This window comes from Uranotaenia lowii, chromosome 2 (genome assembly GCF_029784155.1).
Source record: "Uranotaenia lowii strain MFRU-FL chromosome 2, ASM2978415v1, whole genome shotgun sequence".
NCBI lineage: Eukaryota > Metazoa > Arthropoda > Insecta > Diptera > Culicidae > Uranotaenia > Uranotaenia lowii.
In genome coordinates, this window is record NC_073692.1 from 414,499,593 (window position 1) to 414,525,144 (window position 25,552).

A 25,552-nucleotide genomic window follows, 5' to 3' on the forward strand; every position below is an offset into this window, starting at 1 on the left:
TGTTGTTCAATCAAAAAGCTACAGCTAAAGCGTACATCAAATTGTGGGTAATTATTTTCTCTACAACTCATTCGAAGACACCGATACTCTATTTCCACAGACAGAACAGAAAATCAAAGTTGTATGTACTGAAGTCAAAAATGGTCAATTCTAGCGTGAATTCACGTCACAAATGTAATCGATCACAACAAAAACAACTTAAAGTTTGAATTGACCAAATTATATTTATTTTGAAGAAAATTCAATTTGCGACCGTTAGCTACAATTTTTTTCATTTTCAAGTAAATTGGTTGACTTCTAGAATGATAACAGTGCAGAAAAGTCCGGAAAAGCGATTTCACGTCACGGTGGAATGTGTGAAATGCAGATTCGATTCGATTCGAAATAAAAATTCGATTTCCCAGGAAAAGTGTACGCTGACTGGCATTTCAAATCAGTGTTGCTGATGAAAAAGGTGCTTTTTACAAATTGATATTGATAATTAAAATGAATATTCAAATAAATTAAGAAGGGCTCTAAAGCTCAAAACGCATGTTTGTCGGTAACAAACGTTGTCTGTTCTTAGCTTGCTATGATATTTTTTTTTCTATGGGCTTATTGAGTTATCTGGAAAAGAAAAAAAATGTTTGGGTCAAGATTGTACATGTATTAAAGAGTGTCCACGATGAAATTGCCACACTATGAAATTGTTCCAACTTTTGAAACGTTGGGTAGAATTTAATGAAAATTTGGATGGATTTAGTTCATAGTGCATTGTTTACATCCAGCAAGTTTTAAAGTCCTGTGATCAAAACTCGCGGAAGCGGAGTCGAAAGAACAGCTCGTGCCTGATAAAATCTTGCGCATTCATCACGATAACAAGGATTTCTCGCATCGTTCCATCGCTAAAACGTTGGGAATCGCGAATTCCACGGTGTCGCGAGTGATTAAGCGGTTGGAGGAACGATTGACCACCGATCGGAAGTCCAGCAGTGAAGGAAAAAGTGTTCCGTACAACACCATGTGGCTAAAAGCTGCACCTAAGCCACCATCCAGAAGGCCAAAACTAAGGCTGGGCTTCGAACGTTCAAGGCACAAAAGGCCCGTAATCATGACGAGAAGCAGAACAAAACTCATGTCAGGACGTTGTACCTACATATGCTGACGAAAATTGAATGCTGCATAATGGATGACGAAACTTATGTGAAGGCCGACTTCAAACAGATCCCCGGCAACCTTTTTTTCACGGGCAAGGATAAGTTCAGCGTTCCGGAGCATGTCCGCACTCAAAAGTTGTTCCAAATTTTCCCAAAAATCTTCTGGCCGGATTTGGCCTCATACCACTACTCCAAGGACGTGCTGGAGTGGTATGCGGACAATAAGGTGAATTTCGTGCCGAAAATGTTCAACCCTCCCAACACTCTGGAGCTCCGCCCCATCGAGAAGTACTGGGCGATTATGAAGCAGCACCTTCTTAAACGATCTAAGGTAGTTCAGACAGTCGAGGAACTAAAGAAAATATGGATTTACATGCAAAAAACGGTTGATTCACAGGTTGGGCAGAATCTTATGGCCGGGGTTAAGGCCAAGGTACGGGCATTTGCGTATGGACTGTAAATAAAATACGAGTAAAATGGTAAAATGAAGTTTAATAATTATTTTTCAATCTCTGAAAATTTGATGGCAATCGGACGGAAACTCGAATTTTGCGAACCAATTTTGTGTGTGGCAATTTCATCGTGGACACCCTTTAGTTAGAGTGAGATGCAGATGCAGCTTCGCAAAACTGCTAACACGCTTGCGAGTTTCTCTGGAGAAATGAAGCTTTTCGTCTTCATTATCAACACCTAATGGAGTCGAGTTACTCAAAGATAAGTCCCTTAATAATTGTATCTCGTGCAGTGAGATGCTTCTTTTATTCTTGTATTAAATACTGAACTTTTTTTGATGGTGGAGAACTATGGGAATCTTATGGGAATATCGGGGTTTAAATTTTTGAGAGCTTTCCGAGATCTAAACAGACCTTAAAAAGTTTTATGTTCTAAGAATATTTTCCTCTTTTTTATTTTCAAGAGCAAGTAAAGGCGCTTTATCCTTGGTAGATGATCATAAATGATTGTACTCAGGAATCATAAACAGTTCAAAAAATAAAGCCTAGAATTTCAAAATCATTTTATCCATTGCATCCAATTCTTGAAAATGCATCTCTTGGTTTTGTGATTTCTGTGTACAAAATAAACCATTTCCAGCTGCTGAAGCTATGTCCTAGTGATTTGTGTAGTTGCTTCACATAACGCATGGTTTCTTCAGCATATTTCTTAGCATTTTTCGAACGATATTGCCAATTTTCCTGATGCCTCTGCGTTCTCTGCTCCATGGTAGGCCCAACCATTTCATGTTTTTGATTATTTTAATATTTCAATGCTAAAATACTAAAAGCATGAACATAGAAAAAAAGAATAATAACCTTCTTTTATTATTCTTTGGAACTCAGACATAAGTCGACAACGTCTCTTTGAAAGTTTTTAAGGATTCTCTACCGGTACTAGCTAATCAGCTGACACAAATTATAAATACGAGTCTACGATTAGGAATAATACCTTCTACATGGAAGCATTCGGCTTTTGTTCCAATTGAAAAAGAGAAAAAAGCACGAGATGCTAAATTATATCGTCCGATAAACATGTTGGAAATACAAGAAAAGGTGCTGGAGTTAGCAGCTAAAAAACAATTTCTACATTTTATTAAGTCAGAAGGAATATTGATTAACGAGCAATCTGGATTCAGAAAGCAGCATTCAACGGAGTCTGCAGTGAACTTGATACTTCGAAATTGGAAGGCCAATATTGAAAACGGTAGTTACACAGTTGCCGTGTTTCTGGATTTCGGGAGAGCTTTTGAAACGATTGATCGTTTAAAGTTGGTGAACGTTTTGAAAAGAATAGGTATCAACGGAACGGTACTTAACTGGTTCAAAGACTACTTGAATAATAGAATGCAAAGAACAAAATATGGGTCATCATATTCACGATATAGAGAAAATAATCTAGGAGTCCCCCAAGGAAGTGTTCTGAGTCCCATATTATTCATATTGTACATCAATGACATGAAACACTGTCTACGTTATGGTTCTCTTAAATTATTTGCGGATGATTCAGTCTCCTACTGGAGAGGTGATAACTTAGAGCTCGTTATCCAAGAAGCAAATGCCGATTTGAAAAATATTTCTGAGTTTTTAAAACATAAAAAATTGTCTGAATCTTAATAAAACCAGCTGGATGGTTATTGGTAATCGTCAAATAATAGTCTGCCCAGAATTGCTGATTGATGGTTGTGCCATCGAAAGAAGTTGACAAGTTGACGAGAATCCAAATTTCATAGCACATATTGACTAAACAATCAAGAAAATTGACATAAAATATGGGATATTTTGCCGAATTAGTCGCTATATGACTTTCTGGTCAAAAGTAAATTATGTTAAATCCGTGATCATGCCACACTTCGATTATTGCGCTACATTATTTCAGATTATATTCAGACTGCCGAATATTAGAAAAGAGATGAGCAAACGCTATCTTTTCTACAATGGATTGGAAAGGTTCAACAACCTACCATCGAGCATCAAAGATATTGTGAACATAAACACTTTCAACAAACGGACTGTTTGAAAATATGACCAATCCTGACAAGGATCATACGATGAAAGTGATGGAATCTGACGAAGGATCAGATGTTAAATTGTACGGTGATGGACATACGCGGGAGTAAGACTAAATAAGTCGTACAGAAAAGGGAAATTTAAAGTAAAATAAAATTATCCTTAGGATAATAGGGGAACTGGGGGTATAATGCCCAGTGTGGGCAAAACGCCCCACTGCGATATCTAGCTAGATATACACTTATTTTAAGAATTCGGTACGCTATTCCCTTCTAATTAACAGTAGAAACCTTTTGTACAAAAACTAGTATCAAATATGCGATAAATCCCTGCAAAAAACCAAAAATACTTTTCAAGCCATATTGCTTGTTATTTGTGCCTTCACTTTCGTAAGGAATTACGGCATCTATCGCCAAAAAAAATTACCTGACATCTGTTACAATGATGAACATTGGTCCTGAAAATCATCACAAAACGAAAAATTTCCTTATTCAATTATTTTTTATGTTATTTTGAACGATTTTTAATAAACATGTCTAGGTGGGGCAAAACGCGCCATGTCCGTTTATCTTCAAGCATGTTTCATATTTGATTAAATTTATATGCAGTTTCATCACAACCATTTTAAAGATATTTATAAGTTGTATTGGAAAACATTACTTGAATATAAAAGAATATATTTAAAATTCCTAAATTTAATATAGATTTATTTAACTATTCACAAGAATTTCAGTATATCTGGCAGCACTGCGCGTAGCAATACATTTTTCCATCTGTGAAGTAGAATAGAAGTATTTTTACCTGGAAAACACTTTCGGAGGCACTTGTATCAATAAACACTTATTAAACGTTGAACGGCGCGATTGGGTACACACATATGCGCATTATGCCCCTACTGAATCTGAAATCCAATTTTCTACCTTCTCTTCAAACTTCGTTAAATTTGTGGCCTTTTTTGACCTTCCAGTTATTCTAACAATCAGATTCAGACAAAAAATAAACCAAACTTCCAAACACAATCGAAAATTAAAGTTAATCTTTTCAAATGTGTTCTAAAAAAAGGCTTTCTTCTTAACGTGGGCATTATGCCCCCTCTTCCCCTATGTCCCTCCCACTTCTAAAGAAGCGTATGGGGTGGAGGAAGGACTGAAATGGGACTAAGGGACCATCACAAAAAAAAATGACTGTGGAAGTGCGATTAGTGATTAGCGGTTAGTGAATAACATTTTTTAACGGTCGCCATGAAAGCAAATTAATGATGCAAAAAATGACAGATTTGATAAAAATTACAAAAAAAAGACAAAAATTAAAAATCATAAGATTTTAAGAATTACAAAAATAACAAAATGAAAGAATGCTGGTTAGAACATGTAATAAGCAAAAAAAAATTAAAATCAAAAATAACAAAAAGTCAAAAATAAAAGAAATTACAAATGTTTTAATTTCGATTCGCTTTCATCCATTAATACGTGCAGATGAGTTTTCGTTTGAAAAGTGAACATTCAACAATATTACAGACAACCCTTTTTTGTCCTTCAACTTTAAATTCGAAGTGAGAAAGGGTTTGACACTTCAATGAAACACCAATGGGGGTGTTTTTGTCTCGATCGATTGTAAAATCAAGACATTACTGCAGAAACTTTTTATAAATATGTACAACTCCATATCTCACAATAATTTGTGCGATGTTTTTTTCGAATAACCATTTCAAAATCGGTGAAAACTTATTATTAATGATTATTAATGAAATCTCTTGATGATCTCCGACTCGTGACGCTAAATTTTATTGCTGAAACCAATTGCCTGTCCCTAAAAAAAACCCCAAGTTTTCATCTTAATCCGATGCATAATCACGATGATATCGCGAAAAAATTTTACAATATGAAATTGGATACTTGAAATCAATTTCTGTCTCTCAAAACTCACATGTACAAAATTATAATATCAATTTAATTTGTTTCATAATCACGAGAAAATTGCAAAAAAAGTTAACAGTTAACTCCCTGATTCAAATTTGATTCCTGGAATCCACCAATATGGAAATTTCCATCCCAGTTCAACGTATTATAACGTACATATCGTTAAAACGCATTTCCATTGTATGGACGACCCCCTTCGAAATGAGTCATCCGAAAATTTCAAAACATTTTCCATCATTCCTGGCCCTAATGAGCACCCATTCCAAATTTCAGCTCCTAATGTTTTGAGGTTGCTAAATAAACTTATTTACGTCAAACCTAGGGAATTACCATGTATATTATACCTATTTGCCATTTCTTTCTTTTGATATTTTAGTAATTTTTGTCATAACTATCACGTTTGTCATTTTTGTCATGTTTTTCGTTCTTGTCATTTTTGTCACTTCGAATGTTTCAAAATATCTCAATTTTCTTATTGTTTTGTTTTTCAAAAAGGTAGTAGTAGGTACTTCTGGAATAAGCTTTTTTACGTTTTTCGTCAAAATTAAAATTTAGGAGTTATAAAACCCCTTCGAAAAAAAATCTACACATGCTATAGTTAGTTATTCTGTCACACTCGACAGAGACAATCAGCTTGTCTTTTCTGCGCTCCATCTTAATCGTTGTAACCTAACCGAGGGGGTGACTCAATTAAAGTGCCATCAATAACCTACTTTGATAACGGCCTACACGTTAGTAGTTATACAACGCCTACTACGATGGTGGCAAACGGAAGCCATCGAATCAGAACACTATAGGTATTCCTAAAAGCCTCCAGAAGGCGTCTGCTAGCTAACTAGATAAGAAATTTGAATGCACTAATGAAGCGAACCCGATCACCCCGAGGCAGGTTGTTATTCGCTGGTAAGAATTAACTCATTCATAACTATTTGATGTATAAGCTAGCTCACTTGCTCGACTAGTACATGTTGTGCTATGTAGATCTGTGTCGGTTCTTTAGTCACGTACTTGTTATTGATGATGGCGCGAATAAAAGCGTGCCATTTTTTGTTCACATTCTTGTTTAGCCGCCTCAAAGTTGTCAACATACCATTAGTCCACTAAAATTTTCACACTTAAATCAATCAACAACTTCTTTAAATCTCTTAAATTTAATCTTCAATTTCTGAAAAAAAAAAAAAGAAATAAGAAACCTCATTCTTATGTCTGTAAAGAATGCTACCGGGACATTTCAGTGACAACCTTATCTATCGTAAAACAGCTCGTTAGTACTTACTTGATTGAACGACCAAGCGAACGAACGAAAGACACACCGCAAAGTTGACTAGCCCTGTTCTGATAACAATTTAATTGGCGAAAATAAGGTCTAGCAAATAAACGAATAGGTACACTGAGCAGATACTGAAGCTAGGGCAAAAGTTCTACTACACCAGTTTTACTACTGACTGCTAGGCGACAAACCGAAGACACTCCAGAAAACCGACAAACGATGTCATTCAGTAGGCACATAGGTTTAGTTTGAAAACCAAAACAAAAAATAAAACAACCGATCAAGACATTCCGTTACAAATGTTGGAGCTTCCGACGATGGCAGCACATGGTAATAATCATACTAACACTTAGGCACATCCAGTACGTCACAATCAAAATCGTTCGTTATTGTTCAACTGTATGTTGGCGAATTGCTACAGTTGATTTTTTTGTGTTGCGATACAGACATCCCATAGTTATGGATGAATTTTGTTGATAAAATCACTCCGTTCCAACATTTTCCTGATGTCCAAATTAATTGATTATACTAGCATGATTTTTGTTCTCATTTTCCAAAAATAAAAATAAATTGAATTAAACATTTTGAGTTGGAGTTTTGCACCCCGAATTTTTTCTCAATATTTCTTGAAAGCCTTGACGGTGTATTGTGATGCAAAAATTGAAGAGTGCGTCATGTCAGCGTTTTATTACTCAACGACCGCGTTGACAGCTAACACGAGGCGACGTTTGGCGCGGTATTGTGTAGCAGCCTTTAGGCGTAATGTTTTTTGATGGTGTTATGGTGTTATTATCGCGCCAGTTCTAAATTTGAATTCGGAAGTCCAAGCTAACGACTTCCGACAATCGAAAATGAAGCACAAGATTTTCAAAAGTCTGTGATCTGCTGTTAGTCCATAACAACGTTTCTAAAAGTTTAATTTAAATGCACAATTGATGATGATATTGATTCATGGGTGGAGCTGAAGTTTTGTTAATATTTAGGGTTGGTGCTGAGTACTTCGAAGAATAAACCATTTGGTTTTCTAAAGCTCGATTGCTCGGGTTCGCCGGTTTCATCACGTTCACCGTGGTGAAATTGGCTAACGCGCCGTTGTACTGAAGCGGAGATTTCAGGTTCAAGTCCTGCCGGTGAGCCGTTGTATCTTTTTCGAAAAATTCATGATATTTACGGCTTATGTTCTTTCGTTCTTTGATAGCTTATGTTTCTTTAATTCTTTCCGTCATCTACGAAAATGTGATTATTTTCAGGTACAAAGATGTACCAAACGATTTAATAACATCAGTATTGACAGTCAATCATTTATTGATTAACAAATAAAAAACAGAGTGGTGCTACTTTTGTTTCGCTTAGTGTGCACTAAAGGGCAATGGATGCAGGCGCGGTCCTATGGGGGGGGGGGTGATCGGGGTGATCACCCCCCCCCCAAGCGGCAAAAATCCGTTACAAAATACCCGCAAAAGCTCTAATTTTTATAAAAAGTTGGAACTTTTCTTAGTAGATGTGCCTTCCAAATTTAAAATTTTTCCACTCCGTGGGGGTGTTTATTCAACAAAAAAGTTAATTTATCACTTGAAAGGCTCAATATTGAAAAAAGTCGGTCAACCAAACTCAAGCAGCTGTAACTTAGGATTCCCTGGACTGAATTATACCAAATAACTTTTGTTGATAAGTTACTCAAAAAAAGTTTGTTGTTGAGTGTTGATTTGGAATTTGCTATTAATAAAATGCAGGGACAACTTTTTTTTAAATTGTCATTAATTTCTCTCATATGCCTCAATCAACACGAGCAAATCGCATCAAATTTTAGTATTTGCTTCAAATTCAGAGCTTCTGAATTCTTGATTTTTTTTCAAATTTAATGAAAAGAAAAATTTGGAAAAGTCATATAGGGGGGTGAAAATGGTTATAACACTAAAATACTTGAAATATTTGTTTTGCTTTCATCATACATTTTTTGCCTTCAATTGCAAAATAAAAAATCAGGTTCTGAACAGAGATGTTAAAATCGCGAGTCTACATACTCGCACTTTGACCTTCTTTGCAGAACGATTTTATTTCGTTAAACTCAATCTGCAATGATGCTATCTAAAGTTCAACTCGGAAAGCATCAGGAAGTAAGCTTCGGGTAAACTCGGCAGGAGTAAACAGCAATCGGGGGAGAAACATCAGCGAAGCAAACGAACAGTTCAGCGAATTAAAGAAAAAATCGTTTTCGTTCGGCAGCCGAACACATCAATCGGACAACGCATGGGGGCGTGGCTAAAAGTGATAGATACAAGGGAACGGGAAACGAGCGAGAGAAGGGTGCGAGGAATGTTAACTCGGTCCGTCGGGCAACGATCGCTCGTGAGCATTCGTGTACGGTAAGCTTCGTTCTGTTGTTTCATTGGTGTGATTTTATTCCTGCGAGGAGGGGAAAACATCAACTCGGAACTGTTCTCTTTGTTTTGTGTGCAATCACGTCATGATTGGAACGAAGATAAAATCAATCTGCACACAACAAGTTAAACTCGGAAAAAATCAGCCGAATGATTCTTTCCGAGGCGAGTTTAAACACCGCTGGTTCTGAATCACAGTAAAGGTTCTCTTTCGCGAGAATTTTTCACCTTCAATTAATCCACCATTCAAATATGAATTATAAACTTAAAATTAATAACCTATATTATGAAATTCAAAAACAAAAATTTAAATTTTAGATCTGATTTTATTTAATTCTGTTTGAAATGTATCACTTCAACAATCATATTATGGATGACTATGAAAAAAATACAAGTACTGCCAAACAGAAATCGAATATAAAATATTCATAGTAAGAGTTTAAATTAAAAAAAAATCTTCTTAAGAGATTTCAGCAACAACCAATCGAAGAAAGAGATTACGTTTTATGACTTTTGCGTTTCCTATGAGTTTTTAGTGCCAAAAAGGAACAAATAAGTATTTATATCAGCTGTTTCAGGAATTGGTGTTGGAGATAGAGATTCAAATTCATCTCTAAAACCCAAAATCTGCATTCAAAACTATAATACAAGAAAACTAAATTTACATTTTCCGATGTGCAAAGAATTTGAAAACTGATTTCAACTTATTTAGGAGCTCTAAATGCAAATTTTAATTATTTTATCAGCTTCTTTTTCCTGTATAAATTTTGAAAATATAAGGGTCATTGGAGAAATTTGTGCACTTTTCAGCAAAAGTGTAAAATATCAAAAAAATTTAGAAAAAAGAAATTAACTTAATGATCAATTTTCATAAAGACTGTAAGTAATTTACCATGAGAAAAAATTATAGAAGTAATCAATTTGTAAAATACGAAGATTATCTAGACGAAATCTGGATTTTTTTTTCCGGGAATTTGTTACTTTTTAGCATTTTTCCGTCTTACCTGCATCATTGAATGAATAAAGGATAATGTAAAGATTTAACATATTTTTTGTTGTTCAGGTTAGTTTCTTCATCAATTATCATTGATCGATTTCACTCTGAACTGCTAAGTTTTAAAATTACTCAATGCCAGAAAATTAGAAGAGAAAAACAGACAAAAAAATCGAGTTTGAGACGCAAAAAGCTTTCAAAATCAGTTTGCCACGGTTTTAATTTTTCCCTTGTGAATTAAAAGTATCTCCTTGTCATTCCACTATTTTTTCGGCAACAAGGCATTCTATCATGCAAAACAGTCAGAAGATCTTTTAGTGATTTTTAACCAACACTCACTTTCAAGATCTACACCAATTATGTCACCGATACTCCTTTCAGCTCATCTACACAATAATATTGAAAATTTAATTTAAAATTTAGCTTAAGGTTTGATATTCTTAATCTGAAAGCTTGGCTATTTCAATTGATAATTATTGAGACTGTTAAAGAAGAATATTAACAATCAGAATTAATCCTTCATTTAATAATTTGCTTTATAATTCAAAATTGTTTAAAAAATTGGTAATTATGTGAAGGTGAACAAAGATATATAACTTTTCTTTATAATTTATTTGTTGTTATACAATTAAAATTGAAAATTTTGAATGAAAACTTTAAATTCAAGAGCAAATCAAATAAAATTCGGTTCCAGAATTTAGAAACTGATTTTGATAATCGTTTTTTTCTACTTAGTTTATATTTAAAGTCTTGATTTTATATATTGTGTTTCCAAATTTGAAAATTATAATACTAAATTTCCAAATCACGATTCAGTAAAATACCCCAATGAAGAATTCAATGCTCGTTAGTTATGTTTGTTAATTTGTTTATCGGACTTATCGATGAAAAGTAAAATACTTCCGATAAATTATAAAATACCAGATCGCTAACATTTAGAAGCTCAGGAAAAAAAAATTAAAATAACTTGAATATATTTTCTACGTGTCATCTCTCAACAACGTGTGTATTATTTTCATTGGAAAAATTTCATTTATAACGAGAAATTTTTAAAAGAGCTCTTAAAGTGACAATTCTAAAATACCAGATATACCTACAAATTAAAAAAAAATATCATCATTTTTCCGTAGTGGTTATTATAGATTCGCTGGTTGTTTTAGCCATACCACCCCCCCTCCCCCCGCAACCTCTCCCTTCTCCTTCCGCTCACTCAAATGATAGTTTTTTTCACCAGGTATTAACGTTCCTTTATATTGACTGATTTTTGAAAATTGGAAAATCACCCCCCCCCAAGAGCCGACTCTAGGACCGCCCCTGAATGGATGTATGGGAAAAATTTCGTCATCGAATTTCAAAAACCAACCATATACATTTTGAAGGCCTAAAAAACTGACCTGTGCAAAATTTCAGCTCAATCGGACTTGACTTAAGGGTACCATAAAGAGCTCAAAAATACGATTTCGTGCCCTTCAGAAATCACCAAAAGAAGGACCAATAGAAATTGAAAAAAATAAAATTTTGCTTTCGATGTCAAATGACTAAGAAATGTCGCAATCGTTTAGATAAAATGGTTTCCTAAAAAAAATTTGGCGTGAAACGACTTTTTGAGGCTTTTTCGAAAAACCGGTAGTTTTCTAAGGAATATTTTAGAATTGGCTTTTCAAATAAATCACAAAACGCTCCAAAGCTAATGTAACCCTTATAAATGTTTGAAAGGCATCTAAGAATGAATTTTGCACTAGGGTTGCCTATTTATTCTCCGCTAGGGTGGTCCTAAAATAAATAAGAACCATTAATAATAGGAAATTTCAAGAAAATAGTACACGTAAATTATGGTACAAATTATAAATAAGAAATTGAATAGAAAGACAAACATGGTAGAACTGACAAAAAAATTCACAAATTTATTTTTTTAAAGCTGTAGCAAAGCACACCAGGTAAGCTAATATTTTCTAAATTTGGAAATTAAATAAAATTGAGTGTTAAATACTGCCCCGCAAATTTTGCATTATGACGATTATATATAAAAAACGAGTGACATGTTAGAATCATTTCAAAAAAATTATGAGAATGTTTAATTATTGTTTAGAAAAGATTGTTTAGTTATATATGGCTGTTTTGCTACATTTGACCAGACATCGAGAATATTTGACTACTGTAAGAGATTCCGATTACGAGCTGAGGCTGAGAAATCAAGTTGAAATGAATATGCCTATAGCTTCTAAATATTTCGAAATATAACAAACAAATCAACCCTACCTCCGTTGTAAAAGAATTCATAATCGCGAGATAACTGTACAAAATAATCAAACATTTAGCAGTGATAACAGCGTGCAGTGATGTTAGTGTGTGGAGTGAAGCGCGCGGCAGCGTGTGTTCAGAATCAATTTAAAACAGAACGATTGACCCCCTGCTTGCTTGCGCCTGATCGCGCGACGCGACGCAACGTCGTCGCTCTGAACGCTGCTCGTGGTTCTGGATCATCACATTTGCACCACTTTATCTTGTATGTAGGTAGGCCTATGTATATCGTGGTTAGATGCAAGTAGGTACACAGCATCGTCAAATGAAGAACCGCAGTTGATTTGATTCAATTGCTCAATTCCGGGAACAAACGGGGCGAAGGAAAGAAGCCACATGTGTTTCCAGATCGTTTGGTTTATTTTAGGTACTGTATCTCTACATTTGTATGTGCTACTCAAGAATGTGAATTCACTCACGCAGGATCCTCTCAATCCAGAAACCCAGATGCAGAACACGCGGACAGCTTTCAACGTACCACATTTGCTCGTGTAGGTATAGGTTTTCTAGTCAGGATGCCAGGCTCAAGAAACGATAATGTAAACCAACTTCTTCTAAACCTCACCACAGAAGGAGATCTATATTTATGTTTTATGTTTTTTGTTTTTTTTTTCAAAAATAAAACGTGCCAAGTTCGAAACGACTAACGCGCGCGATGCCCGAGCAACGAACTTAAACGGCAAAGCGATCAACTCTGAATGAATACCATGATTGTTAGATCAAGACTGTGTTGGACTTGGACGTCGTCGTTCTGACTTTGACGGCGACTTCGACGTCGTGTGTATTTTGAACTTGTAACTTATAAATCAGAGCATGGTAGTTGAAAATATTTTTGATGAAAAAATATTTAAAAACTCACGAAAAAAAAAATCAGAGCTAAGAGGATTTGAATTCAGAATTATGAGATGTTTGTTTTGTAGTTTCTTTTGGGATTTTAAAATGAATTATGAATTCTTGTTCTGGACTGTTAATTAAATCGGAGTTAAGAATAAGCATTCAAAGTAAAAATCAGAACTAAGATTCAGGATTCAACAGGCATTCGAAACCAAACTCAAATTTCTGCAAAAGTATTTCATTTGAAACAATCAGAGAATAAAATTTGTGGAAACGTATTAAAATTTCGTGTGCATTTTTGTACATTTTTGAATGTATTTGTACATTTACACATTTTTGAATATTCTCCTCATTTCCCATTTCAATTTTCTTATGATTTCTCCTTTTAACACACCTAGACATTGCTAGTTCAATATATGTAGATATGTCAAAGTAGTCAAAGTCAACGAGATGGCTAAGGGAAAAGGGTATCTCAGAGTTAACATTTAACTTTTTATTTCGATAAAAACTAGACGTAGACGTATGAAAAATTCTCAGATGTATGAACTTATGAATTTATGTATGTACTTTAAATGAAACATCGGTAAATGGGATGTGAGTAGTCAATCAAGCTAAGTTAAGCTAAATGTCGCAGTCGGTAGAAAGATGTGGGCTAATTACAACATATAAAACTAAGTTAAATAAACATGTAATAAATTGAACTTTTTTGACGGTCGCCATTTGGTTGGCTGCATCAAATTTTGGACATGGGATCACGACGCGATCGAATCTGCGTTTGCTTTATTACTAACTACAACCGTTGGTCGAACCTAGATAAGCGAGGAACCTCTAAACAGTGAGAGAAGTCACCAGGCGCCATAAATTTCGTATCACAAAATCTCAATAAAAAAAAGTCATCAGGTATTCCAGTTTAGACTAGGTATCTGTTCTTCTTACCTATACTTTCGAGCAACGAGAGTAGCAACTTCTAAAACTCAATCATAGCACTGTTTCTCATTGAAAACAAAAGCAGAAACGGTAATTTCATTATTTTATATTGTTTTCAGACATTCTAAAATCTATATTTATTTATGAGTGAATGATTCCATGATTTATATATTATTTATAGAGTAATCAGAGGTACACATTTCTGTTTTTTAGGTGTTGTTCTTTCGTCACAATAGAGAATCCAGATGAAATTGTTTTTACTACTTTATTTCTCAGCGCGACACCTGTCTTATTTTACTGATATCATTTTTAAGGTTCATTTATTGTTTTTTTTTGTTTGTTTGATCAGTGTTAACGAGTAGGTGAGAACACGTGAGGGATGATGGGTGACCCTGTTAATGTTGAGGTTTCATTGATCAGTTGAAGAAGAAAAATGTAAATAAATTGTATCTAATAAGTTTATTACATCAATTGTACAATGTTCAGTTTCTTGAATTCATTCTACAGTATCATCAAATAAAAGATTATTTATAAATAAAAATTTAAGGTCATCGATGTTTTTTTTGTTAAAAGAAAGCGCAACGAATATCAGGTTGGTCAACGTTCCCATTAAAATAACGAATTAACTTCAAGCATCATCTAGTATTTCAGAGCTCATCTTCATTAATCATTCACAGTTTAAAAGCAAAATAATATTTTTCCAGCGTATTTACATTTGATGATTTCGTTAACTGTTCTATTTTTGCAGAAGATTGGATGAATTTATTTATGACGTTTTTATGATGATTTGTATTATATTTTTATATAATATTATTATTATTTTATATTATACTATATTATATTAAATTATACCTATTATATTATGTTATTATATTAAATTATTCTATATTATATGATTTTTAAAATTTGATTTTCTATTTTCATAATGTCTGCTAAAAATATAATCATAAGATCTAACACTTTATATTAATTGTTTTGGTTTTAGGCTCCATCAAATTAAAAAGATTATTGCTGTTTTTCAAAGCATATCCAGGTTCTTAAAACATGCCTTCATAATATTTTATCATATTTTTTTGTCATTATTTTAGAGATATTCAACCATAGCGGTGGAACCTTGTTTTAAACAAAATATTCTATTTTTCATGTTGTATGAAATTTTTCATATGTTCTAGATGACCCGGTATATCATATATCATAGAATGTGTGTGCATGATCAAATTTAGAATTTTATCAATATCAAAAATTCTTACAGGCTATCTGATGACATCTTTAATTAATTTTATCATTTTTAAATATTATTTATTAATATTATTATTTATTATCCTTATTATTGCTATTGCTCATTATAATTTTTAATTATTGTATTTTTTTTCACCCATATTATTTATCTTCATCTATAAAATAATAGTAATTATAATTGAAATCATAAACTAAATACATGTCCATCTTTAATTGGACGTATTAGGGTGCTAAGTTTATATAATTTGGCAATTATATATATGAAGTTGCTGGATATGTCAACAATAAAAGATGGAAAGACTAATCATAATTACATGACCCATTTGGTCATGCGGCTATGATTGGACGGGGCTTATTGGCAATGAAAGTAGCCTCGGGATGTGCAGTTGCCATTCTGAAATGGGTTGCTGGAATTTCAATAGAGCTAACACCACCAGCACCCGCGATTGAACAATTTTAATCAAACGGATTAATATTGGCTCTTTTGCATAACATACCTGCCAGCTCAGGGGGTCGTTGGATGGATTATACATACATACATACATACGAGAGTAGCAACTTCTAAAACGTAGTTATTCGACTCAACTTAGTAAATCTTAGTAATATTGAACTTATTAAGTTGATTTTGAAATAGCCAAAGGAAAGGACACTGGTTTTTTCCTTTGTGCTTTAGGCTTCACAAGTTGTAAATTACAACACTTATTTTTACTAAAACTTTTTTCTTTAGATAGCCTCGGGATACCATACGTATTCTTTGAAGAGTACTAGTACTCTTTTTCGATTGAGAAATGAGCGTACTCTTCTTTTTGTGAAATTTCACCAAATGTACTCTTGTTGTGTTGAAAGACTTTTTATCAGAAAAACCCAGTAATTTTTTTCAATTCATGAAGATAAAAGAATTCCGAGGTCATTAATGCATTCATTTTGCATTACAATTTTCTTGAAAAAAGATAAATTCTTTGATGAGTGATATAATGAGATTAAACAACTTTTTGGAATATCTAGTTTCAAGAAAGGCGTTGAACTAATCTGTAAGAGCAATCAGCGCCTTTAAACATGCTACTAGTACCTAAACAGTAGCAAACACATAAAAAATTTGCTTAAAACAAAATGAAGAAAATCTGAATTTAAAATAAAAATAAAAGAATTTTAAAGAACAATTCAAAATTGTCCAACTTGGAATTGATTATCGTTATAAGAATGGCTTAATATATCTTTTTTTTTAATCCATTTCGTATTTTTTCTAATTTTTCCGAAAAATTATCTCAATGTAGGGGAGATAAGCGCATAACGAGCACCCGGGGCATAATAAGAACTCCTCTTTTCTACAAAAGTACGATTTTCATAAATAAACTTTCATGAGGATTTGTTTCGTACTTCTTATAGAATTAATTTTTCACAAAAAAAGGTATCTCCTTATAATCTTTTCAGAGATATTTAAAAAATACCAGCTAGGTTCTCAAGTGACGAAAATATTATAACTTTTGAGCACCACGAAATAAGTTCTTAAGATCTTTAAATCATCTTGATCTGTAATGTACGCACTGCAACATGATGTGCACATTGTTTTTCAATTCTCACCATCATAAAATTTTGATTTTTTCACTTTAATCAATTTTTAAACACGTTTTTACTTAAATTTGTTGGCTCGGGGCGAACAGAGCACTATTAATCGGGGCACGGTGAGCGTTTTCTGCCGTATATTCTAGCAGCAAATTCAACTCGATGTAGTCAACTGAATTATAGAGCAACAGCTTGACTAGTTTACATCTGACGATGTGGCCTATTGGTAAGGTGTCTGAGAGGTAATCAAAAGGCTAGAGTTCGATTTCTATTAGAGGTGATTTTTTCCATTTGCCATTCATGATCGATTCTCTTGAATGATGCATTATAGTAGCTGAATTGTTGTATTAAACAAACAGACCTAGATTATTTTGTTATTGCTTTGTTTGATGAATCTGACTTCATCGAGTTGAATTCGCTGTTAGATTCCCCGGCAGAAAACGCTCATCGTGCCCCAATTAATGGTGCTTATACTGCCCCAGGGGGGAGGGGGACTCATTATGCCCCTGCAGTGACTGATTTTCAACTTTTGGCAAACAAATTTTAAATGCATTTTTCAATATTTTTATCTAGTTTTTCAAGTTTCAGCCAATTAGAAAATAGACTATTTTAGTGATCGAACACGAAACAATGATGTAATTCACATATTATAGCTGTTTTCTATGGTTAAATAAGCGTTTGCATTAAGGTGGCCGTTATGTCCTTATCTCCCCTACTCTTTTTGGCGTTGCAGGATATGGTGACTCTAAGATAGCCATGTAATGTTGATGGAGTAATTTTTAAACACCTATGAAACTAAAAATATTTTCTAAAAATTCCCTTAACCCTCATCCGCATTAGATTTCATTACCCTAATCAGCCCCATCAATTTGACACTCCAAGCTAAAATCGTCATAACTCTTTTTATATCTTACCACTAGAAACCTTGTCATGTCAGTAAAATATGATTAGAACATTATATTTAGCTAAAGCTTATAGTTTTCTCGTTATTCAGCATGAAAGAAAAAAAAATCGAAAAACATGCCTCAGGAAAAGTGCTGTAGTTTATATATTACACGTCCAAAAAATATTTGCTTTATGCATATGAAAGCTGAAGTTAATGTCTACATCATGAAGCCAAGAAATATTTTTTTAATTTTTTTTTTAATGGGATGGTCAAAAAGTTCAAAAAAGTGGTCTGAAAAACCTACTTTTCATTAGATTGCTAGTAAAAACTGTTTGAGCGGTGGTAGAGCTTTTGAAAAAATATCATTACAAATTTTATTCTCATTCTGACATTTTGTTGTTTTTAGATTTTTGATGCAACAAAAATTGAATTAACGGGAATTTTTCAAAGTTGACTACTTTGCGCGATTTTTCTACAAATTGAAATTGTATTTGTTTTTGTGTACCACCGTCAGGTTGTACCCGAATTTTCAGTGCTTTTACTTTGTTTGGACCAATAAAAAGTATACTCATTTTAAAGCTAATTTAATCTACATTCTAGTGAGGTGCAACAATTCACGCTGTGAGATTTAACAAAAATATGAAAATTATAAACGTAAAATCATTCCTGAATTTCTAAAACCACAAGCAGTACGTCCAGCAAAACGTGTTTGTTTGCTCTCCATGTAGGTACAGTGGGTGCTGATTTGGGCAGAGAGCCAAGTCTTCGCGACATTGCATAATTTTACAAGGCGCATACTTTGAAATAAAATATAAAGTCAAGGGGTCCACCAATAGCAAGATAAAAATGCTAACTTTTTTGTTAAGCATTTAAGAGCTTTGATTTCTTCTACAAATTTGTTTATCTTAACAAAATACATAACTTTGCTGAACAAGTCAATGTTCTACAATTTCATTCTAAGGAGTAACAATGAAATTAAGAAAAAAAAACATTGAAAAATCAGTTTTTTTAATCTGAAACGTTGTAGGCAAGACAAAACAATTTTCAGTCTTCGAAACAAAGTTGAAAAATGTTAAATCTACAATTGTTTAGTACATTATGATGTGTTTTGAAATTGCTGAAGCGCTGTAGAAAGCATTTAGTGTAATATATTAACGATTTACAAAAAAAAGGTTTATCGAATTGCGCAAATTTTCGCAACACCAGCCAATGTGGATTTTATTTTTCGTGTTAAGAGGAATCATTACCAAATAAAACTAGCGTGGAACTCGGTGGAACTCGAAGCAATTTTAAGATGGAAAATCTAGTATTTTGTTCACAAATATCACTTTTTTTAGACACTTTCTAACATTTTTCTTAGACACTTTTTTTTAGACATTTTTCTAACTTTCATAAATTTATTTAAAAAAAAAATGATCGATTCAAGAAAAGTGATTTAAAATAAAAAATAAATGAAACATTTTCTATATTCGAGCGCTGGTTTTTTATTTTAATACTAGCTGACCCGGTGTGCTATGCTACACCTTCCAAAAATTAATGAAATTTGTTTTACCTAGTTATTAACTTTTCATTTATTTGCACAAAAATTTCAATTCAATTTCAAAATCATAAAAAGAAATATCAAAATAAAATTGCATTTTTTTTTGGAATCCTCATTATTATTTCATTTTAACCTGTGTTTTAATCCTTTTTATTACTCTGGATATAGAATCTTCGTTGTCTCTTTTTAATGGGGAGAGGGTTTAATACTATCATAGAAACATTTTGCGTAACAAAATAACGTCACGGGATACTTATTTTACCTATTCGTTCTCGAATGATTATACAAATTGTGAGCGTGACCACCTCCCCCATTCCTATATTTCTAATATTTATTCTTCCCACCTTTTATCGTTCCGTTGAATGGAGGAAGAGGTGCTAAACCAATGGAAAAATATTTCTTGTGCTCTAAAACTCTCTCATGCCAAGTTTGGTTTCGATCGCTTTTTTAGTTGTCGAGTTATGCTATAAACTTTGTAACGGAGCCCCTCTTCCTACCTATCCCCTACTTCGAAGGCGGTGATCAAATCAAACATTTTGGGTATTAAAACACACTCCCATACCAAACTCTGTTCTATTTGCTCGAGTGTATGATTGTTCTCATGTAATATTTGGTTCCATTGGTTAGATAAGTTCCCCAATTGGAGGATAACGAAATCTCAAATTAGCAAATAACCATTTTACGTTTCCAAATGCTTTCCCATGCCAAAATTGTTTCCATTTGCTCTGTTAGTACTCGAGTTATGCGGAAAATCTGTTAAGGAGTCCTTCTTTCTCCTTCCTTTTAACCCACTGGAAGAAGGCAGTAGTACCAAATATTCACAGAAACATTCCTTATGCTCAAATATCCTCCCAAACCAAATTGTGTTTCATTTGGTGGGTAGGTTTCCAGAGTGATTTAGAAAATTGTATAGGAGGACCCCCCTCCCTTTAGATTTTCCGACTGGAAGAATGGAGGGTTTTCAAAATATCAAAGAAACATTTCTCGTAACCAAATACCTTCCCACGCCAAATTTGGTACCATTTGCTTGATTAGTTTTCCCGTAAAGCTGAAAATTGTAAAGAAGCCCCCTCCCCACTTTATATCTTCTCACTGAAAGGAGTGTGGGATACCAAATATCCGTAGAAGTATTTATCGTACCCAAATACCCTTCCAAGCCAAATTTGGTTTTATTTGCTCGAAAAGTTTTCAAGTTATGCAACAAAAAAGTTTGAAAGTCCCCCCCCCTCTTTCCTTCCTGTATTTCCAATGGAAGGAGGGAGGGGTCTGAAATAATCATAGAACCATTTCTAGAATTCCACTACCTTCCCATGCCAAATTTGGTTCCATTAGCTTGAGTGGTTCTCCAGTTATAAAAAAAAATCAAAGTAGGCTCCCTCTCCCTTCCTATCTCCCAACTGGAGGGAGGGAGGGGTACCAAATATTTTTAGAAAAATTTCTCGTACCCAAGTACCCACTCATGCCAAGTTTGGTTTGATTTGCTTGATTAGTTCTCGAGTTATGAAGACTTGTTACTTTTAAATGAGAGACCCCTCCTCCCCTTCTAGAAAGAGGGAGGGGTCTCAAACTATTATAGGAACCTTCCCCGGCCTCCAAAACCCTCATATGCTTAGTTCCAAGCAAATCGCTTCAGTAGTTTTCGAGTCTATAGGGAACAGACAGACAGACAGACAGACAGAAATTCATTTTTATATATATAGATTTTAAGCTCTGAATATTTTGTCGCCGTCTATTGAAATATTGGATCCTGGGATAGATCAAATGTAGAAACTATTTTTTTCTTATAAAAATTCAGGATTGAAAAACAATGAAAATTTTTTAAAAATATTTCAAAAATTAAAAAAGCATGACCAAAAATTTGGGAAAACTTATAAGCGATTTTATAATATCCGGTGAATTTATTTGAAAATCAAAACGAAGTATAAAGATGAAAAAGATAAACACGAAGATGAAGATGAAGATGAAGATGAAAGATAAAAAAGATACAATTTTTAACAATTACCAAACTTGGCATGGGATGGTATTTGAGTACGAGAGATATTTCTATGATTATGTGAGACCCCTCTCTTCTTCAATTGAAAAAATAGAAAGGGAGATGAGTCTCACATATGATTTTTTTTTTGCTAATCGTGAAGACGGTTAGAGCAAATGGAACCAAATTTTTCATGAAAGGGTATTTGAAAACATAAAACAGTTTCTATTGATATATGGTACCAACCACTGACCCTACTGAGTGGACTCTCGATTTCGTTTGTTGAATTATTTTACCAACAGAACGCAATATCAATTCCAGAATGCGCATCGATCGCTTTTTATGAAATGCTATCCCAGTTGGAAAGTGCCACTCAAATTTCAAGGAAATATCAACAATTTCGACGATACAATCAAAAAGGTATATTTTTCCTATAGGGAATTTTTTGTCAAGCAAATGGAACCCAATTTCGCATGGCAAGGTTTTTGGGTACGAGATATGTTTCTAAGATTGTTATAAAACTTTCCGCCTTGCAGAAAGGAGAGAGAAGAAGGGGGTTCCATATAATGTTGATTCCTTATCATGCAATGGGACCAACTCTGGTATAAGAGGGTTTTTTGAACGAAAAAATAAGTATGATCACAAGAAACGCCTTCAAGTAGTGGGGCATTTTTTAACATCAATCGATCACTAATCAATCAAAAGATACCATCTTTTATGAGAGAGGTTGTTTGCATACAAATAAATTGAGACCCTCCATTTTTCAAGGCGAAATATAGGAAAGGAGACAAGTTTGATTTTCATATTATTATCAATCAAAAGAAACATGCGGTAAGTGACGTTATTCAGATACCAACAATGTGCTTATGGAAGTTCATGAGCCCTCCTTTCAGATCATAAAAAACTAATTTTAAGATCAAGTTACACTAAATAAGATGAAATCATCTTTGTACTGCAGTTCCAAACGCTAGTTGCAGTTTTCCTTTTAAAAATAGTTGCTTCTGATTTATACTGAAATTAATTCAAAATGATACCTACAAAAAAACTTAAAAATTTAGATAATTTAAACAAAATTCATTTATTTTCGCAAGGTGTAGCAAAGCATACCGGGTTAGCTAGTTTTTTCAATAAAAACATCTTACCATTTCAAAAACTTATTTAAAAAAATTAACTTATAACTCAAGAACACACCATTTTGGAACCTACGTTTTAAAAACTTGGTAGAATGTGAAGCTGTGCGTTTCGTAGGACAAGAAATTTGTTTTCAATTGAGACTGAAATTGGATTCTTGAAGAATATTTCATATTAGCATATCATTTGTAATGACATAGAAGCTTTTTTAATAATCAAACAGATTAGGAATAAAGTAATGGATACTAGGATTTATATTTTTTTTGCTAATTCTATTGACTATTGTGAGTATTTCACATGACTTCAAACTTGTTGATATGGTTAAAATGGTTGGTATCAAGTTAGAGCTTATTAAGTTACACTTCGTAAAAACCCATTCTTAAGGTAGGGTGTTTGTGTGTCAAGATTTGAGTTTCAATACAAAAGGTTTATTGAATTGCAATTCTGAACTCACAAAAAAAATAAGTTTAAATTCTGGAAGGTCATATACTTATTGTAATAAAATAAAATGTCTTTGGCCTTGAGTAATTTAAGACTGAATTTTGCCGGAGGGATGCCGATTTTCTGACATGTTTGTTTACTCTTATTCTTGGACACCTTTTGGGATCAAGAAATTTCCGGTTACTATAGTAAATTCATTTCTTGATCTGAAATTTTTTTTCTTGAAAAAAAATCATCCTCTATAATTTTTATAATTAAAGATTCCATGAATTCAAATCATTGGGGGTCCCAGTAGCATTTGTTATATTTAGATGAACCCGAATAAAGTTACAAGTGTCTGTCATATTGACACTCGAGAGCGGATGAGGGTTAAGAAGATCTTCTCATTCTCGTAAACTAGTTTATAGAGCTTCTAAAACTCGATATGGTTAAAAAAAAGCCTGTATGCACTTATACAGTCTTCTAAAACATATAAAGCTACACAAGTATTTGAAGCGTGGAAAAACATTAACATGAATGCGTCGAACACTTTGAACATATTTTCAAAAATTTCACCAAAACTAATCCACGAACTCTTTCCACCATGACACACCCTTTCTTCGCACCCTGGTCAACGATCTTCACTCATCATTAATTGGTAATGGAGACAGAATGAAAAAAAAATCGAAAAAAGGGATCCATGCATTGAAGTCTCCTGCCAAGAGCGTAATACCAGAGCACAGCCCTGTAGTGTATGTGAATGGTGATTCGTTGATAAACTTCTATCAAACAATCGAGAGCCCTCGAACCAGAGCAAAACATGCGCGATATTGCAGGAACGAAAACTTTTACCCACTTGAGCGCGAGCATTGAGTGATGAAGAATGAGGGACCGCAACTGACTGACGTTTTCGTAGTAGGCTGAAAAATTTGATGATCTTCGTCAAACGGGGTTCGCAGTCCACAGTCTACGCAGACTGACATTGCGAATGTTTTGAACCGAACAGTTCAATTACGCAATGTCTATTTTTAAACTAGAGCACTCCTAATTAATCAATTGACTCTGGCTGGTCTACGTTGGTATATGCTGTGCTGCCAGGCTAACGAGGAGAGATTCGGGATGGATTCTCTATACATAAAAGCAGGCCATGAGATGAAAACTTTTCGAGCAAAATGGGCGAGTCACTTTACTTTTGATGAAAAATTATGATAACCAAAGCTAACTGCGATAATGTATTCGATTCGAATAGAATAGCAATAACTCTAGGTTACGAGCCGGAAAAATTTAGTCGCTTTTGCTATCATTCAAAATTCAAGCAGGGAACTCGCAAACGAAAGACGAAAAAAGACTACACGGGTTACATTGCAAGAAACACACACAAAACAAAGCGAAAATTAAACGATGAGACATGCAGGAATTTCTTTCAATATTGGCAGAACGAAAACAATAAAAACGCAGACAATTTCATGCTACATAAATGTACTTTTCAAAAATCTACTTACTTACAATCAATTACCCTTAAAATTTGATCCAGAAATCACGAATTTTCAACCCACAAACTTGCACTGGCAGAAAAGACTCACTGAAAAACAGAGCAGGAACTTTTTTCCTGGGTTTGTCGGCTGTCGAAATTTTTCGCTTTGCTCCCTGCCTGTGGAAGTGTGTAGTAGGGAGCTATATGGGATTTTTTTTTCTCTGAGGGACTGTTCGTCGTATTATCACAAACGGCTGTTTTGACAGTTCTCTCCCAGTGTGCGGCGCTAAAGTGCGCAAGCGCACCACACAGGCAGTGCTGGCGAAATGTGTTCGATTGTAATTGTTGATGGATTGTTCAAGAAAATTTAACACCATTTAGGTAATTGTAGCCTATTTCTTATGTTCAGAATTTAAAATTACCTGACAAAACACGTTGTTGAAGATAAGAGAAAAACACAAGTCAGTTTAAGGGAATATATCCATATTCTAAGAATATTCATATAGGGAGAGCGGATCGCCTATTACACTTAAAACCTTAATTCTGGCAACAACCAAAAATTCAAACTAACAGTTCATCACGGATACTTTTGTTGCGAGATTTTCATCCTTCAGGAAGATTCATCCATAATTCGTTAAAACATAACTTCGCAGAAGACCGTAAACAATTTTCGACGAATATTGTAAGTAGACATATTTAACGCGCTTGTACCGTTCACAAGTGATTTTTTATACGTTCTCGAGTAAAAAAATCGTAAATAATTTCGATAATTCAAATTACAAAAAAAAAACAACGAATAAAGAGAAAACAAAATTTGGAGCCAACAAACACTGCCTCGTTGTGTAAAAAAAATTGTTTATATTCAATGGAGTTGTTTTAAACAGCGAACAAAACAGTCGCAAATGAGTGAATTTACGTCACACAAAAGGAAACATTTTAATTTTACGAGGAAACTTTTACACTTTCTAACAAAAAGAATATAGATCTTCTTTGAAAATGACAAACACTTGATTCTACAGAAATCGTTAAAGATCCAAACGAGTTACAATAGCGCGAATGAGTAA

At 33.8% G+C, this 25,552-nt stretch overlaps 1 protein-coding gene across 4 annotated transcripts in view; it reads right to left on the reverse strand.

The window, feature by feature from the left end:
- Positions 1-24,676, reverse strand: part of LOC129749003 (zinc finger protein 454-like) — a 57,494-nt gene extending 32,818 nt beyond the window's left edge. Inside the window, exon 1 of one of the 4 annotated variants that reach the window (XM_055743819.1) lies at positions 24,521-24,676. The gene's annotated coding sequence lies outside the window, so the exon portion shown is untranslated. Of the gene's footprint in view, positions 1-6,832; positions 6,957-12,921; positions 13,040-24,516 lie in introns of those variants that run through there. The other 3 variants (XM_055743818.1, XM_055743824.1, XM_055743822.1) reach the window with 3 other exon arrangements.
- Between the last annotated feature and the right edge of the window lie 876 nt (positions 24,677-25,552).